Consider the following 16,785-nt stretch of genomic DNA (forward strand, 5'->3'; position numbering starts at 1 on the left):
TGGAGGCGAGGAGGAGATAAGCGCTGCTCTCTCTCTCTCTCTCTCTCTCTCTCTCTCTCTCTCTCTCTCTCTCTCTCTCTCTCTCTTTCATTCACCTTCACCGGATCCCCGTTACGCACAAGACGCCGGAGTCTTTTACATCATTATCTCGAGGCGGGTTATTAAAAAGGATTCGCCTGTTGGGACTGACACATACTCTCTCGCCCCTGTCAGGTTAACGTTTTAATTAACGGCATTTAAACGATGACAAACTCTCTCTCTCTCTCTCTCTCTCTCTCTCTCTCTCTCTCTCTCTCTCTCTGGTTCAAGAAGAATCATCAGATCATGCTCACGCACACCATGACTGCTTGTTATTGTCTTAGTTGACCATGAGGATGGCCAAAAGTTGAAAACTGGTGTGGGTGAACTTGAGACCATCATTTTCAGTGCCCCTGTTTTAATGTCACACTCAGGAAACGGACGAGATGTTATTCGCAAAGTCTGTTTTTTCTATTTGTCCTTTTGACTGTGTACAAATCAACCCCCCCCCCAAAAAAACGATCAAATAGATCCTCGATGCTTTCGTGAAGCGTGTTCCCATACCCCCCTGTAAGCTCTGAGCTCTTAGCTAGATTTACTCGTGCTCATACTGCCATCTGCTGGTGTGTAGCGTGTAGTACCCCTATAATGTCGAAAAGCGGGCCCCACATGAGTTTGAACATATTTAATGAAAGTTTTTTTTCCAATGAACAATTAAAAATGTGCGTTGTGTATACATTTTGAAAATACTGAAAATTGAAAATATATTAATGAAATACTCCTAGAATATGCTTTTTTTTTAGCATAACAATTTCCAGCAGACTTTCACTGAATGGGGACACAAAAAAAAAAGTTAGATTTTAGAGACTGAAATGAGAAGACAGTTTTTTACTCTTCTAGCAAAATAAAAAAGGCAACCGGTGGCAAAAAGGCAAAAGATGAACGAATATTGATAAATGCAGAATATCTAAGCTGATGTGGATCAGGAGTTGTGCTTGAAAGTCTGCAACATCCTGCAAGTACAGCTTGAAATCAGCGGAATGTTTTTGTTTTAAGATAACCGTTAAAGCGTTAAATGTAATAAATGCTCAATAGGCGAGCACAAAACAACTAAACTGGCCAGGAAAAGTTCACTTCAAACTCCCCTTTCACCCAGAAAAGCCCCTTTCACCTTATCTCTCCACTTAGCAGGATGAGACCAACGCTATCAAGAAAACATAGACAAAGCATGTTTTTGTCCCATGGCAACCGTGAACCTGAAAAGTTTCAAACAGGTTAACGCTGTTTGAGTGTGAACGTTCTTTGCCCGATTTGGGGTTTTGAATGTGACAGTGAAGTGTATCTGTTTCTCGTCTCATCAGACGTCAAAAACTACCGGAGTGTGGCTGAGGGCATCAGAATGTTTGGTTCTCCACGTGCCAAGTTAGGTTCACACAAAATTAAGCTAAAAACACATTCCGTGTCCATATGCCAGCCCTCTCATTGGTATTTCCACCTCATATAAGTACACTAAACACATGGAAACAGCGTGTGCGTGAGAAGAATTAAACGCTTTGCCCATCTGAGTTTGAACCGACCTGAAATTCTAAATTCTGTGGGACGTGCAACAAACTAGCCTACAAACATTTCCAGAAAGATGATTCAGCCTGAGTGATCTGATGGTGATAACCCTGGGGAGAGAATCCTTTCTGCTGCTGTATGTTGATTTCTGAAAATGATCCCGGTAAGATGTTCTCTCTGTGTTGCTCATTTCTCACATCAACGCCCACCTCTTTTACATTCAGCACCGTGCGTCCGGAGTGGGAGAAATAACTCACACATCTCACACACACCAAACAACCAAACCAACTATGTTATCTTACGTCATTTAAAACAAAGGCGCTTCGGGTCTGTAGTATCTTTTTTTTTTTGCCACCTTTGCCGCTGCAGAATCACAAACACCGTCGGCCGTCACTTCATCACCATTCAAGGTCAATGTTTCATCCCTTTTTTTTCCCTCCCCAGCATATTTCAATTAGCGCGTGTTCAGACTCCACCAGAGGCCATCAGGGACAAAATACTTGAGGAGTTATGATCTAACGAGTGGCAGAGACAGTCGCTTTGTCCTGAGACAGCAAGAGAACACCTTCATGGCCAATCAGGTCTGGCTAATGAGACAAGATGGGCCAGGACGGTGCCACGGCCATTACAGCCACAGTCCGTCAGCACTTTGATAATGAAGAGACCATGGAAGCCAGGACTTTGTTAGAAAAGACTAGACTCGTATAAATGAGAGGAAAAAATTGGCCTGAGTTTAACGTCTGTGACCCGTTTTCTTGGCAACATTAGATTTAGTTACACACCGTCGCCTTCTTAAAATCATGTCATTCTTTCCAAGTTTTTCAGAAAACACAAAAAACTGGAGACAAAACATAGAGAGTTAATTTAGGTGAAAAAAAAGTGTTTTGCAGCAAATTCTGAATAATTTTCTCAGGGAGTTCTAGAGTTGCCTCTTACAGAAGGAGCACTTGAGAACATTATGCTTCTAGCCCTTCGCTAGACCAGAGGTGTTCCAGCAGTGAGGCAGACCGGGGGTTTCAGACAGATTCAGGGGAGGTGAAAGAACTATCAAAGAACATTGTATAGAACAGCTTTAATGTGTGTGATTTAGTCCAAGTGACATTCGGTTTAGAAATGACAGTAGTTCTGTGGAACGGTCCAGTTTCTCCTCCGGTCATAAACTAGGAAATGACTGTTTCCCTGCATTTGGTGTCGTCTCAAGTCATGGAAAACAGCATCAGTTGACTGTCTATGGAATGAAATAACATCATAATCTCCCTATGAAGGCCTCCAGAAATGAAGTGATCAGTAATGTAATGGGGGGCTTTGTTCTAAAGGGAGACCTACCCTCTCAACCCCTGAATTAAACTCAATCCAGTCTCTCGGCCCTTCAACATTTAAACGTAGTTCCAGTATTCACCACAAGAGGGCAGACTCAGCCTGTTTATGAGCGCTGGTGGAGTTTGATGGCAAGGCAGCAATATTTCAGCAGCCTTGTGGATTTCAATCAACTTTAAAGATTTTGGTTATCAGTAGAAGCCAGACTCTCAGGCCGTAGAGGACTGATATGAAATGTCGATTCGAGTTGTCATGCCGTGCTCTACATCATGCAGGGCGAGCCAGAGTCATGACACAGCACGCTGTTATATTTATCCTCCAAAGTTGTAGTTCATGAAAAGTCAACTCTGGAGTTGGGAGGGGAATTGTTATGACTGTAGATTTGTGGCATTCATCACTGTCACATTGAACAGCTTCAAATGAAGATGTGGACTTGTGGATTCTTAACCAGGCAGATCTGGAGTTTAAATGATCCTGGGCTGTAACTGAGCCTCCCTGTGTCCTCTCATCCGGTTTGATTGGTTTGACTTGTGCTCATTCGGACAGGTTCAGGAAATAAACATCGATGAATCGCAGAAACAACCTAAATAAACTTCCTCTCCATCAGTCTAATACAAATTCATGTCACCAATCCAGATGGGATTATTGTCCGCTGTCAAAAATCGTTGTATTTCTCTGGATGGATCTGAAGCAACAACAAATGATTTGAATTAGAGTGCAAAGGTTCATATGGTCATGAAAAAACTGAAAAAAATGGCAGATTTTAGGATTTTTTTCATTTTAGTCATAGAAATTTGCCTTAAAAAAATGTAGTTCGAGACTGACTCAGAGGAAAATCTCTGAATTACTTTTATTCATGTGTGTGTGGCAATCAAAACTTCTGGCTTCTATTTATGAAATTTGAAATCTTTTTTCTTATTTTTGTGAGTTAGCAAATGTTTCAAATTATGTATGATCATGCAATCACTCAAATTTGTACAAAATTGATCTTAAAATCATGGAAACCTTTTGGTAAAACAAAAAGATCAAAGTCGTTTTTGGCTGTGAATTATTTCAGCCTTTTTTCTGCCTTACAGCTGCAGCGCCTCTGCTCACCACTAGGCGGCACGCTCAGTAGGAGAATCTTATTTCATCCAAATACCACAAGACTCTATCAGCAACGCTCATACTTGTGCTTTTTTTTTTCTAAGGGTTTGTTGGGTCACATCTTCCCTCAGCCCACCCCGCTTACATCGCAGTGGCTGATGGGAATTAATATGCAGATGAAATGCATCATTGTTTAATACCCTTGTCATGCGAGGCCTTTTAAGGTTATTGCAGGCAGGCGAGAGGACTGCGACATGTAAATGTTCACCCGCCTTCACTGGGATCAGACGCCAACCTTGCAATTTGGATAATCCCCCTGTTTGATCAAACTTATTTAAAAAGAGGGGGTAAAGACAAAACATGTCGCTTCTGTAATTTTTCCTCTCTTGATTGGATAAAACAAGTTTTAAGGATTTATAAAACGCTTTAACACTCTCGTGTGTGTGTGTGTGTGTGTGTGTGTGTGTGTGTGTGTGTGTGTGTGTGTGTGTGTAGTCCCAATATCGCCAGGCTTGAGCTGCATTCCTGTACTCGAGTCAAACCGTTTCCGCGTCTGCACCAGCAGGCGAGTGAAACAAAAGGCTGCTCGGTGGCGCGCTGATTTCAGCACCACAGAAGGTGGACAGCTCTCATTGGCAGCCTGGAGAGCTCCCACCGACACACACACACACACTCACACACAAACACACACGTATAAAACAAATCCACAAAGCTTTCATGTGTGTATTTATTTTATTGTGAGAGACGCTGGGGAGAGAAACAGTACACGGATCAGGCGGTCTAACTCGAGTTGAGATGTGACGGCGCTGCTGAAGACTGGAGGATCATCTCTTGGCATTCACCGCGTGCCTTAATTGTAAGACATTAAATCAAGGTCCGCTGTGAACACGGAGAGACACAACCCGCTGGTCCTCGCGTGCGTGCGTGTGTGTTTGCGTGCGCGCGCGCTCGCGCACCAGCTGCATTCACTTCGCTGAAACCTGTTTTCATAAACATCATCATCACACTATGCTGCACTCTCGGAGGCCTGCGCTGTAAATCCAAAGCCTCCTTCACGAATCCAAAGAGATGAAATCCTCCCAGGCCTACTTTTTTTTTTAAATTGTAAAAACATTTAAATGGAGAAAAATGGGTTATGATACAGGACTGATAAGACGTCCCGCAGGTGCAAAAAGACTCTCCTTGCTTTGTCCCAAAACTTCAGAAAGCGTAAAAGTCCTCCATTATCCCATGATGCACCTACAAAACAGAAAACACAAAATGCGTCATGAGAAATGCAGGTGACCAAATCTTGTATTCCCCCTTGACCAGTTTAAAAAAAAAATTACTCCTTAACACAGAAAAAGAAAAAAGCTTCATCCAAGATTTTCCTCCATCACACACACATGCACGCCTGCAGCCTCAATTTGCGGGTCACACGGTAAAAGAAAAAAAAAACTGCCGCAAATTGCAAACGGGGCCGCTGAGAGCCCCATGGTGACTGCGGGTGTCCTATGTGAATGCGTCCACACGCGCGTTTCTCCTGACATCGAACTGACAGACCGGGGGCACTGAGCCCAGCACCGACACCGCCTAAATGGGACTGATCTGTCCCTCGTCCGGTCTTTTCCTCTGACTTTGGGATTAATGGCGCTCCAGACAAACAAATGAGGCATCTGCCTTCAGCACAAGAGGATTGGGATGATGGGTGAGGAGGGAGGGGGGATTGGGGGGGGGGGTGTTGACGTCACCGGGCAAACAGATGTTCCTCTATATTACCCAGCGTCCTCCTCATCACTACCCCGTGTCCTTGAAACTAGGAGGGAAATTGACGACTTCCCATTCGGAGTATTAACGTTTATCACCGTTCATCGCGCTGCAGTTGGATGGTGAAGTGTGTGTGTGTGTGTGTGTGTGTGTGTGTGTGTGTGTGTGTGTGTGTGTGTGTGTGTACACGGGGCCGGGCAGAGGAATTGTTGTGAAGCACTAAATCTGGTATTGGCTGCGAACGGTTATGCAACATTGCACTGTTCCAAAAAAAAGAGAGAGAGGAAGAGAGAACACACGTGTGCGCGCTCACAATACACACACACACACACACACACACACACACACACTAACACTCCTTCACGAGTATGCGCACATGCACACTTTCACACACACACACACACACACGCACACACACAAACAGAGAGAGATGCTCGAGAGCTCGCTGATGTGAATGCAATGCAGTGTGTTTTAGTGGGTTTTTTCTGGATAATAATCCGAGGCTGTCATGATGGGATTATATGCGAGGTCTATGGTTTTCGGGTTCTGATAGTTGTGTGAATGATTGTCACACGCGTGCACACGCGCGAGATCTACGCAATTACGAACCGACATAATGCAGATGACTGGAAGCTTATTGATTTGCATATCCCACTAATGCAGACGCCATTCAAATGAGTCGGTGCTGCCTGGTCTCATCGCTGATGAGGGCACCACACTGGGACCAGTTCGACCATTTGACAGCGCGTGTTTACCACTTAAGAGCAGAATCCGCCAGAGCAGGCAAGGCGCCGGGATGGAGAGGAAAGAGAAACAAAGGGAATCGCCATTTTAGACGTCCCCTTCCCCGAAGTCAGGCGTTTGGAGCTTCATCACCTCTTGTCACCATCTCTCAGTTCCCTATCTGTCGGGAACACGACCACTATTGTCCTTTAACGACGCGCAACGGACAAACAAAAGTCTCATCCGACGTCCTCTTTATCCTTCCGATGATGATGATGGCGATGATGATGATGATGCAACATGAAACGACCTGCTCGCTGATGCGCTCCTATATCGCCTTTTGTGTTTGGGGGGTTAATCCCCAACAAACCCGCAATAACAAGCGCGCGCCATAATTGTGTATATTACACAAGACAAACACACACACACACACACACACACACACACACACACACACACACGCAGAGCTATTAAGAATCAGAATGAACAAAAACACACTCTAGCGAGATGAAAGCCAGGGAGCATATACTCACCATAATGCGGTCCACGCCATAGTGGATCCACCGTGATCTGCTCGTGTTTATCCGTTTCCACCCCCCACACACACAGACACACACAGACACACAAACACACACACACACATACACACATACACACTCATACACACACATCATTTGAGCTGTGTTACTTCAATGCAGATCCCGACATCATGGAGGAAGCTTGTATTCCCGGTTCCGTTCGGCGTGGCGGCGGCGGAGAAGCTCCGACTCCGTTTGGTGGCGAGCTGATACTAGCAATGAGAGCGCTGCTGCTGCCTCCCTCTGCAAAGCATGGCTGCGTTTTCTCGCCTTCTTTTTTTTTAAAGAGGGCAGGTCGTTCTGTGCATTACAATGAGTGAAATCCCTCTCTCTCTCTCGCTCTCTCTCTTTCTCTCTCTCTCTCCTCTTTCTCTCTCTCTCTACACACACACACACACACACACACACACACACACACACACACACACACACACACACACACACACACACATACACACTCTGTACTTACAATACGCGCTCGCTCACAGTGACTGAAAAATAAGTCCAAAGCGGATCCTGGTTATTTCTACCTTTTCATGTTAGTTTTATAATCACGGCGGTGTGTGTGTGTGTGCGCGCGCGCCTCACCCTAAGTGAGTTTGTGACAAAAAGAATCACTATTCTCAAGCTGTGTGTGCGTGCGCACGCGTGTATGTGTGTGCGCAGCTTTGCCGGCCACAGTTAATCATGTTTAACGCCGTTTGTCATGAGAGGTCCATTAGTGCGTTGCAGTTTCACGCATCAGGCCGCTGGAATGCAAATCAGTTTCTATAGACTGGTCCCGCTATACTTGGCGGAATAAAACTCAGCTGGGTTTTATGTAGTGTGTGTGTGTGTGTGTGTGTGTGTGTGTGTGTGTGTGTGTGTGTGTGTGTGTGTGTGTGTGTGTGTGTGTCTGTATTACTCATTCTTATAAAAGTTAAGCAAAGAAATTTAAAAAAATACCCCCCCCACCCCACCAAACGTCTTTGCGCACATTGTTTCCCGCACTGACGGACGCAAGTGTCTGTCCCGCACTGCTCGTTTGTTATCGCCCTTCACTTCCTGCCGCGATTGACTCTCAGGCAAAGAGACCCTGTCTAAACCACGCAGGGCCCCATGGATGATGATGTCATGAGAGTAACCTCAATAACCCCGCAGCCAAGGCGGAACAGGCGAGCCTGCTAATGCCTTCTTACCTATTAATATAGATCTGATTCAAGCATTGGCAATAATCTGTTGTTATTCACAGTCGATCTTCCTCTGCCTATCCACTCTCTTAAATACTCTCTTATTGTGTCGCTCTGTTGGACTGCAAGAACAAGTCAATGACGCAACCTTGGCGCGCACTACCGTTTTATCAACAGTTTTGTTTTTACTCTCTATATTTAAATGGTTCGAGGGGCTTGCATCATGGAAGTTTAAAAGCTGCTTTTTCCCTGTCAGGGAGTGCTGGTGCTGCTACTGCTGGTGCTGCTGCTGCTGTTGCTGCTGCTGCTGGTGGTGGTGGGTGTAGCTATTGTTCCCGCTGAAACAATGGGAGCTGCGGGGCGACATGCAGCGGTGCGCACATGAATGGCAGGGCTCTGTGTGGGTCATTGGCCCGGGCTCTCCGTCCCAAAGCCCCTTTCCCAGCGCCTCACAATGAACCTGCGCAAGGTCGGAGCTCCTAGGGGTCACGGGGCCACTCTCTTTTGTCCCGCACTTCAAAACACATAAACATTCATCAAGAGCTAGCCGCTGCGCCCCCCCCCCCCCAAAAAAAAAACTTGTTCAAAAAAAGGGGGTGAGAGGGGTGGCATGAAGGAGGGGAAAGAAGTGGGGGAGAAGAAAAGAAATAACTACCGCCCGCTGATGCGAATTCCACCATTTGACCAGAGGTAGAAGTTTGTAAAAGTTGCGGAAGTTCGGGCAGTTTGCGCACGGAAAGACGCGGCCAAAGACAGTGGATTTATACAACTGAACCGTCCGTCTGCTTCTCTCTTATGGTGGATTTATGTCTTCAACATCTCTGGAATGGGATTTCTGTCCCCACCCGAAGACTCAAAGGACAAAAAAGGGGGTACATAAAACCACCTGCCGGGCACTGGCCGCACCGATATGATGAAATTGCATCAAATATGAGGGAGAGCGCATTGCCATGGTGAACCTCTAAAAGACTGCGGGAGTAAAACAGACGCCAGCTTCGCTCACACGGACTAAACAAGTGCAAAACTACATTTTGGGCGAAATATTTTTATGTATTTATTTATTGTTTTCTTTTCAATCAAAGCTTTTATTTGCTTGAAAGAGATCCGGGCCTCCCTCATCTGCACATGAAATGTTCAGAATTGGGGGGGGGGGGGGGACCCTCTTCATTTTACATTTTACTGGAGATCAAATGACATTTAGCGCATAACAACCTTTCCTTCAAAGGTATTAATTGACATGAGATAAGCATCGGTGTTCATATTTTGGAGGCAGTGCAGGGAAACGAAAGTGTGCGGAGAATTGTGTCTTCGTGCTCTGCAGCACTAAACGCTGGTTGCATCACTTCTAGCAACGATGCCTTAATAACTGCAGCCTTTCTATCAGCTCCTCTTATTCTTTGCATCATGCCCCCCCCCCCCACTCGCCACCCCACCCCCACCCCCACCCTTCAACCTCAGACCGCTTAAACCATGTTGCTCTTCCACAATAATATCTCCAAGAGAATGTACATCAAAGCTGGTTGGAATAGATGACCTATTATTTTAATGCGAGACAAATTCATTTTATAAGTCGTCTGAATATTGGAAATCAGTTTTACAATTTTGATTTGTCATGATTTTATTGAATTGAAGAATACTAAGATGTTTTAAAGTGAAATTGAAGTCTTATTGCGTTGCTGTGAGTCAAAGTGTTACAGATGGCTGTAAGGCAACGCTTTAAAAGAACTATTTTTTTAAAAACAAGTTATAAGGTATTCCTTTTTAAAATAATTTAGAGATTTTCTCTTGACATGCAGTCTGAATATTCATGTAAAGACAATAAAAAAGTTCTTGTTTTTTGCTCATTTGCAATAAATTAATATGTTTTCAATAGTTGGATTTTGATAAGTCCAACATATCAATACAGTGTCAGAAAAGGGGGCACACCGTATTCCCACAGCTTGGATATACATTTACTTGGAGTGAACATTTTGTTTTATTTCTCCCCTTTTTGTGTTTAGATTTTAAGAAGAAGCCTCTGCACATTCAGTCCATCTGCACTGACACTCTTAAAAATAAAAAGATGGATTCTTTAAAAAAAAATGTATCTTTTACATTCTGTTTGTACTGAGTGAAACGTTCTTTTTTTGGAAGTAATACATTATTAAAATCTGCTAAGACGAAGACACATTGCTTTTCTTGGGAGTTTTGACACGCTTTTGGAATACAACCAAGCACGCGCATGAGCGGTTGTTATGGGGACCTTGCTGATTGACACCACATTATCAATAACAATGTTTTCAGTAGTTTATCGTATATGCAAATAGTTTTATTTATGTCTTTTTCTCTTTCCCCCAATAAATACTCTCATTGTCTGACATCTCTGTGTGATCAGGCGTCTTCATCCGTTTCAGTCAATATCAAAGTGGGTTACACCAGTCTTGAGCTGCAGTGGCTAGACTGCAGAATTAGAGAAAAACCCGGTAGATCCCACTTTGTTTCAGGACATAACCTCGTTGCATTTTTATTTATTTTTTTCCTCCTTTCTGTTCAAAGAAATCCTGAGTGTAACGTGTGCCTGCTGCTTAGCCCAGCGAGCAGGGACAGTACGATCCCCGAGCTAACATCAAACACCACACAGCAGTTGTTATTTCATGGTTGCGTGCAAGCAGAACCAGGTCATCTGCACTAGGTTACAGGCCTGCTGGCTGTGTTTGTAGTGTCCTCCAAAGTGTGCATCATCTGTCATGTTACAGACGTTGCTGCTGTACGCTCACTATTGAAGCATTCTTTTTAGAGCTTTGCTGTTAAATTGACACATTTAACACTATCTTCAGAGAGGAGGTGCACTTGCAGCTTGAGATTTAGTGTAGGCGGTTTGTAATTTGATTCAGTTTAGGTAAATTAGGAAAGTTTCCACGTCGAGGGAAACATAAAGCCTTGCTTCTATATTTACCGTAGACGCCTTAACTTGAACTCCAGTCATCACAGGGACTGTGCAGAATTATATCTTGGATGACTTCCTGCAATTCAAACATTTGTGTCAGAAATCCTCTCTGTAATTACTGCGATTGCTACTTTGTTCTGTGCACCTGTAGTGTTTTGTGTGAGCGAAGCGAGGGACGAGTGTGCAGGACCTTCCCCCTCTGACATTAGCAGGAGGTCAGATGTGCATGTAGGGCACCTGGCTCTCCACCTCCCCTCTCTCTCTGTGATGTTAAATGTCAACCGGCAGCATCCACAGAAAGCCTCCATTCTAATGCCTCTGCCAGGAGATCGCCACATCTGACTCCCAAAGCCATGTTTCTCCTGTGTAGGGCAATTAAAGCCGTGCGAGGGAGGGAAAATTTACAGAATCATTAACCTCAGGTTTTCATTTAAGTGACGTAGTCTGTCTGAAGGTTGACGCGCTTCATTTCATATAAATATCAGAAGAGCGGCGGAAATTTGGGCGCAGGAAAAAATGTATGTGAAAAACTCTGCAGGTCTTTAAATGTAGCTTGATTGAATTAAATAAATTCCTGATCCTGTGTCCGGAATCATTTTGCTCTTGCGTTGCTCAGTGGTTTCATTTTTAAAAAAAGAAACAGCTGGAGTGATATGATCAGCTAGTTCAATACTGCATCGCACGCTTATCCAATTGTTTCCCTGATTTGAGATACAGCTCAGCATCGGCATCTCACCCATACAGCAGGAGAGGCTAGATGTAAATCTATCAGAGTAGCATCCTCGCTCACAAATGGCAGCAGTCAGGACCCTCTGTTCCCTAATAGAAAGCCTATTCAGGCCCAATCAGCAGGTCTGTTCCAGGCTTGTAAGTGAATTTCTCCCATACCCCCAAGGTTTGTGAAATGAGGGTCAATGGGTCTGTTATTGTTTTTCTCTGCCTCTTTATCCCCACATAGTTCTGGGTTGTCAACAGTGAAGTGACGGAGAGAGCCGCGGCCTGGGAAGAAAAAGAAGAAGAAAAAAAAACCTGAGAGGAAATAACTGCTATTATGGTCTCCGTGTGTTTCTTCTCTCAACAGGGCTGCAATTGTTCCAGTGGGCAAGGACGCGTACCCATATGAAGAATGGAAAGAGGTAAATATCACTTATCCCCCAACAGGTCGAAATGAAACAACAGCAGCCGCTGGCAGAGAGCTGCTGAAAATATTGAGTTTAGTATGAAATTTATCACTAAGCATTACCCTCAGTGTCTCTCAAATGGTTTACAGTTCATTGTGCAATAAGGCTTCCCTACACATTATTTATTATGCAAACAACGCTGTCAAATGTGCCATTTCTGCATGCTACTTATACATTAAACAGCAGGGATGCTACATATTAGATAAGACACCACTTGCCACTCCAAGGTACACACAGATCTCCACATTTTCTTTTTCTCAACAAATGTCTAATGTGACATTTTGAACAGATCTCTGTTTGTCACAGGCAGAATGGCATTGTTTTCATTGTGTTCTTGCCTGGCACCATTTCTTAAATGAAAGTGGGGATCTGTTATGAGGTGCAATTTTTATGCCTTCGCCTGAAATGTGATCATTGCACCAAAGCACAGCCATAAATTTCTTTGGGTATAATTGTATTAATGCAGCGAGTAATGGATGAGCATATGTTTCACACTGATTACTCTCCTTCTCTGACTGACTGTGTCCTAGTTGCCTTCCCTTCGCCTGACTATCGGAATGAGAATATGTGCCTTGAGTTAATGCTGATTGCAGCAGCTGCCAACACATGAATCTCCATGGCAACAATAATGGTTGCCAGGCAACCATGCTCTTTTAGGGACACTGGAAGAAGCCCAAAGGCTTACTAAAAATATATATGCGTATAGTACTTCTCTAGCACCTCAGCTGTATGCATGTTATGCACGGAATGACAAACGGTTAAAAGCTTTAAGACCTCGTGTGATTTCTCCTCGTGAGTGGGTACCCTGTTCTTCCCCACTCAGGCACGAGAGCTGACTCCTAAATGGCAGCCACAAATACTGATACCTTTTATAACACAGAGAATCTCGGCAGAGGAGTGAAGCTGCCCTATGTGTTGTTTTTGAGGGCTGTGGACCACCTGCTTCACCAAGGCAGCGACATTTCATTACGCTTGGAAAATGGGGCAACTGTCAGCCATCTTGGCTCCTGCATCGAGCTTCCCATCGCAGTTCGCACAGACCCAGGTGGCATGCGCACACGCTGTGGAACAAAGCATTCCATCAGCGCAAGTGACATCACTGCAGTCAGCTCAGCTGTTTCTGCCTGCGCTATAAATAGTGTGGCGGAAAGAGCGGATTGCCTATGCAGAAATTTTTAACTCCTGACCTCAAGCCTTGAGAGGAATAGATTTTTTTTTTCTCTCATGGAAGTGGCAAACTGGATCTTTGCCAGTGAATCCATCATGAGATATAGTTGCATTTGTATGTCCTGTGTGCTAAATGCAGATGTGGAGAAACAATTGCAAATGAAAACACTGTTGTGATCATTTGTTTAAAAAATTGGAATGGAAAAAGATTCAGAGCTGTAATTTGTATTTCTCATCCTGAATTTGAATGTTTTTGTAATGCATGTGAAGGAGAATTAATAGCTTTGTATCCTTTTAGAGTGTTTCCACAGTGTTAAATTCATTTATTTATGGTGACAAGCTTGTTTACCTGTAGAAAAGACATTGCAGCTTTTAGTTATGAAGCATGAAATTGCACGGAGCAGTGACATTTGAATACCTTGCAATGGATGTTATTAACTAGGTCAGACCTGCACCTCGGCTCTCAGCAGAGAGGATCACAGACAGGAATCGGCCTTGTGGCTAGTGACAGTAACTGCAGTACTTCATTCACTGTGTCATACTAATTGGGTACTTGTGGTCTGGGCAGCAATTGTTCCTTTTAATATGATTGGTGAACATATTCTCCATGTAGCCTTGTTATCTGTGAGTTATTTGAACAAGGTTGGTCGCTCAGGAAGTGAAGAAAGCGTTGGTGTCACATGTGAAGATAAGAAAGACACACAGGAGAACCAGTTGCAGTCATGGACAATGTAGCAGGTCGCTGGCTGAAGTCTCCTGTCACTACAACATTTACTAGCGCTGCAGCAGCCTGCTCGTCCAGCCAGCCAGGCTGAGGGTTGCGGCGTGGCTGGCCGGACGCCAGGACGTGTGCAGGGGGCTATGCCATGGCGTTGGCCCTCACAGGCTGGCAGCATTGAGGAGCGTAAAGGCATTCAGTAGCGTGAATGTCCCTTTGTCTCAGAGCAGCGTGCCAGGCTAGCTCTAATGAGGCAGCTCTTTGTGGCAGGCCTCTCAACATCAAGTGGGCTGGTGGACTCATTAACCTGACTACTGCAAATAAAGCAGGCAGGCACAAGAGACGCCTATGATAGCACACTTAAGGCCCCGTTGAATCCCCTACCACCGCCGTCATCTCTCCACCTCTTTTCCCTCCAGTCTCCCAGGCTTCCCAGGGCTCCTCTGATAGGAGGAAGTCAGCCTCTGGCCTATTTCAGGTGTCCCAAATAAGGAATGGGGGTGATTTCCTTATTCTGTCTCTTTCATACCTTGAGCTTTAATCAGTTTTTGGCTCTGCACAGTAACCTGGTTTTTGCTGAAAAATGAATGAGCTGTGTTTGCTTCCTCTTGTGTATTAAGAATATTAAGTTGGTGCAATTGCAGAGATGTTTTGGCTGCGGCGACGCCAGTTTATATATTTCTATGTTTTCTGTGCTTAAGTGGTGTGTAAAGAGTGAGGAAGAGATCGATGTGATTTTATGCCAGAAAAAAAAAAAAAAGGTTTAGTGCTTTAAACAATATGTACTTTTATTTTAGTGGCATGCTGCCCAAGTGATCTGTTATTGTTGTGTTTGCTATAATTTCAGCTAATTTGTAAGAACGTGACAGAACCTGCACCAGACAGTTATTTTTGTCTTGGTTTATTCAAAAGTGGAAAAGGAAAAGAAGACACTAAAATAGTGAGATGTATTGTAAGAGACACGTCAATCATCCTGTGTTTTCTGCAAAAGATCTCTTTTACCATGCCTTATTAATTAGTTGAAATTTCATCTTGAGCTGTGATTTTAGGGTTTGATATGTGAAATACTCCCAACACATTAAGACTGTCAAGGTACTTTCTGCATGAGCTGAACTGCTGTCAGTCGGATTTTAGTCTCCTGGTTAATGAGTCAAGTCCTTTTATACCATCTTAAATCTTTTACACTTATCAATTTGAGCAAGGCAGTGATCAGTGTGACTTATTTAGGTCGGCGAAGCCTTTATGAGTAGTTCTAATGAAGCAGTTGCAATGTTAAAATGGAGGATTGTAAGCCTAGCTAACTTGTTTTGATGAATATTTTTTTTTTGGTGGTTTGGAAGTTGTAGAGCTCGCCACTGAATTATGTATCCACGTGAAACTGGGTCACGAGCAGCTGTTGGCTGCAAACTGACAAGGACAGGTCAGACACTCATCTCATATGATGATAGCATGTTGTTTTATATTTCTCCTTATTATTTATCTCATATCCCTGCTGGTTATTAACGGCCAGCGTTATTGCTTATGGGTGTGAACCTGCCTGATATTGATTCCATGTTAATGTCATGTACTGTTTGATATATGGCCTTTGAAATTGCTCAAGCATTTGATCAGCTAGCTTGTATGTAGATTAGATACATTAGATATTCCCCCCGCTATTTTTCATGATGTTTCCTCACATTCATTTTATGGCCTCTTATTGTCCTCCCTGCGCAGTAAATGATTTTAATCTGGTGATGCTGTGTACTCCTGATAAGCCCCTCACACGTTCACACTGCAGCGCAGGAGGCAGGAGACGGCAACCGACCGCCACAATGAGCACTAATCGAACAAGTGCCTCATTTTACGAAAAGGAATATTCATACCAACATCAAAGAGTTCACACTCCTGACACTGACAAACTGCAGATGAGGTTTCATTAATTAAGTAGGCCACTAATGTTTATTTAAATGAAATTTACGGTTGCATTATTGATTCGCCACAAAATGATGTGACACGATGCTCATGGATGATGAGCGGTCGCTCTCTGCAGTCTTAGAGGGGTGGGATGGATATGTGAAGGGGGTCATGGTATGTCTAATGCCTACAAATTGCAGCAGAGACAGAGAGGAGGGTTAAGCATCCGTACAGCTGCCCGCATGAAGACACTCTTGACTACATATCCTGAAAATTATACTTTTGTGTGGAATCAAACAGCCGACAATTTGGATGGAAGATGTAAGGACAGGAAAAGATCTCAGCCACAATCATCTCTGCTTTTAAAGGACGTGTGGCGAATGAAAGTTTGACTGAAAGCACCTCAATTTCAGTTGACTTCATTCTGGGGAGATAATACCAACAGCGGAGGCTCATACCCCCTTCAAGCATTTCCAGCACATCAAAATCACCTTTTGCTTCCAGTTTTCTGCCTCTCTGGCTCGTGATGGCAACATACATAATTATCATGAAGCGTCCTTAAAACAGTTTATTAAAAAGGACACATTTGCGTTTGAATTCCCAATTTAGAAAATCACAGCAATTTCTCCTGAATATATATCACCAGAAAGCGATTACATCATTTTTAGCTGTTACAATCGTTCCCAAGAGCAAGATCCAAGTC

The 16,785-nt window shown here is 43.9% G+C and overlaps 1 long non-coding RNA gene across 1 annotated transcript in view; it reads left to right on the forward strand.

Moving 5' to 3' along the window:
- LOC147241697 (uncharacterized) overlaps positions 1–16,785 on the forward strand; it is a 116,157-nt gene that overhangs the window by 53,334 nt on the left and 46,038 nt on the right. The window contains exon 6 of the long non-coding RNA XR_015110876.1: positions 12,205–12,259. This is a non-coding gene — a long non-coding RNA (uncharacterized LOC147241697). The remainder of the gene's footprint in view (positions 1–12,204; positions 12,260–16,785) is intronic.

Source organism: Aulostomus chinensis, chromosome 21 (genome assembly GCF_037954235.1).
Source record: "Aulostomus chinensis isolate RoL2024-O1b breed Wild chromosome 21, RoL_Achi_v1.0, whole genome shotgun sequence".
Taxonomy (NCBI): Eukaryota; Metazoa; Chordata; class Actinopteri; order Syngnathiformes; family Aulostomidae; genus Aulostomus; species Aulostomus chinensis.